Source organism: Penaeus vannamei, chromosome 8 (assembly GCF_042767895.1).
Source record: "Penaeus vannamei isolate JL-2024 chromosome 8, ASM4276789v1, whole genome shotgun sequence".
Lineage (NCBI taxonomy): Eukaryota > Metazoa > Arthropoda > Malacostraca > Decapoda > Penaeidae > Penaeus > Penaeus vannamei.
The window spans coordinates 47,335,059-47,337,558 of record NC_091556.1 but is presented as its reverse complement, the minus strand read 5'-3'; the positions used below and the strand labels follow the sequence as shown (position 1 = coordinate 47,337,558).

At 38.0% G+C, this 2,500-nt stretch overlaps 1 protein-coding gene across 1 annotated transcript in view; it reads left to right on the top strand.

Moving 5' to 3' along the window:
* LOC113824401 (uncharacterized) overlaps positions 1–2,500 on the top strand; it is an 18,465-nt gene that overhangs the window by 8,812 nt on the left and 7,153 nt on the right. The gene's annotated exons all lie outside the window — the stretch shown is intronic.

Sequence of the window (2,500 nt, the reverse complement as noted above, 5' to 3'; positions counted from 1 at the left end):
TTCTTCTCCTCCTCCTCCTCCTCCTTTCCTTCTTCTCCTTCTCCTCCTCCTCCTTCTTCTTCTCCACCTCCTCCTCCTCCCCCTCCTCCTCCTCCTTCTTCTTCTCCTCCTTCTCCTCCTTCTTCTTTTTCTTTCTCCTCCTCCTCCTTCTTTTTCTCCTTCTCCTCCTCCTCCTCCTCCTCCTTCTTCTTTTTCTTCTCCTTCTCCTCCTCCTCCCCCTCCTTCTTCTTCTTCTCCTCCTCCTCCTCCTCCTCTTCCCTCTTCTTCTTCTCCTCCTCCTCCTTCTCCTTCTTCTCCTTCTCCTTCTTCTTCTCATTCTCCTCCTCCTCCCCCTCCTTCTTCTTCTCCTCCTCCTTCTCCTTCTTCTTCTTCTTCTTCTCCTCCTCCTCCTTCTTCTTTTTCGAATTATCTATCATTCACCAAACTGGCGGCTTTAGTGCCTGTGGTTATTCCTAGTTTTGCTTCTGCTTATAACTCCGTACTTAGAGAATTTTGTGTTTGTTTGTTTATATTTGCAAACGTTTGTATATACACATATATGTATTTTTTTTCTTTTCTTTCTTATTTATTTCTTATTTATTTTTGTTTTGTTGTGTATTTATGTATATTTTTATCTATTTCTTGTTTAGATGGTTATCTTTATGAGTTAACTTATATATATATATATGAATGTATACATATATATACACATATGTGTATATATGTAAATGCACATTAAATATAATACATACATGCATACACACACACACACACACACACACACACACACACACACACACACACACACACACACACACACACACACACACACACACACGCACACACACACACACGCCCACATACACACACACACACACACACACACACACACACACACACACACACACACACACACACACACACACACGCACGCACACACACACACACACACACACACACGCCCACACACACATATATAAACATGTATACATATAAATACATACACCATGAATTTACAAGAATATTGCAATATAGACGGACATTTTGTGCAAGTCATTTCCATCGCATTCTGGAAGCTTCTAGAATCTAAGATTGAAAGAGGAAATCAATGTTGTTGTTCACCAAGAAAGTTCTGTTTTGGTCGCGTCGGTTTGTTTGTTTGTTCTTTCGTTGGCTAGCAATATAACTCAGAAGTTATTAAAAGATTTTTATTTTTTTTTCGTTTCTTTTATTTATTTATTTATTTTTACCAGAGGTGTGTCTTTGGCTAATTTAGATGCCAATAAATTTGGGTGGCGATCTGGCTATTATTTATTGGTTGGTTAGCAGGATAACTTTATATATATCATAAATAACTTTATTTATTATTTATTATATATTCATTTATTTATTAACTAATAATTTATTTTTTTCATTTTTTTTTTATTTTATTTTTTTTTTTTTACTAAGAGGTGTGTGTTTTTCAGCCAAACTTAGATTCCATTAATTTTTTAAAAAGTAATTACATCATTACCCCTGTTACCTTGTCTCTGCTAAGGAGGTAATGTTTGCGGACTTGAGAAAGAGGTGATTTTAATGTAATTCTTTAATTATGAATATTTTTATTGCATCGGTAACCCTATTGCCATGGCGGAGGTATGCGCTGTCTGGGTGCTTCTGGTTATTATTGTTGTTGTTGTTGATGTTTTGTTATTAGTATTGTTGTTATTTTCTTGGCAATACTAATTAAGGCAGCCGCACTACATACACCGAGGAAAGTATAATAGAATTAGTGACTAGCGTTCGTACATGTCGGGGAAGTTATTAAAATTGTTGGAACTTCAACGGTTGTGCTTTAATTCAAATTCAAAAGTTGTATTTCTAAAGAGTCGACAAACCTCGTTGTCTCGAACCGTCTCGAAATACTGAGAACTTTCTGAAAATTACGGCGAAATACCCCCGGGAAAGGGGTCAGGAAATACCCCAGGGAAGGGGGTATCGTTCACAATCGTTTTATTTCATTTTTCGTTTTCTTCGTTTCCCCTTTCTCTTTCTGAACCCACCTCTTCGTTCTTTTCCATCGCCCTATTCTATCCTTTTTATTATCCTTCGTCGCTTTCATCCTTCCTTCCTTCCTTCCTCTTCCTATTCTTCGTCTTCCTCCTCATCTATTCTTTCCTCTTCTCCCAGGGATCGGTTAGGTTAAGAAATGTCGGGATTTTGGCAACACTGACACCGGCGCATCTTGCAGCGGCGCCGGATTCGTTCGGATTTTGCATTTCTTTCAAAATTTTCACTTTTAATTCCACTATTTCTCCCGTGTGAGTGCCCTCCCCCCCACCCCCCTTCAACCCCCGATTCCCCACGGGTCCCCCAAGACTGAAGGGGGTAGGAGGAAGAAAAACAAAACAAAAACAAACAAACAAATAGGCGCGGCTTTCTTACTTAGAATTACCGGTTTCTTATTATTGTTATGATCATCATTATAATTACTATCATTTTCTATTTAATTATTAGTATTTTATTATCTCAGGAGAAATGA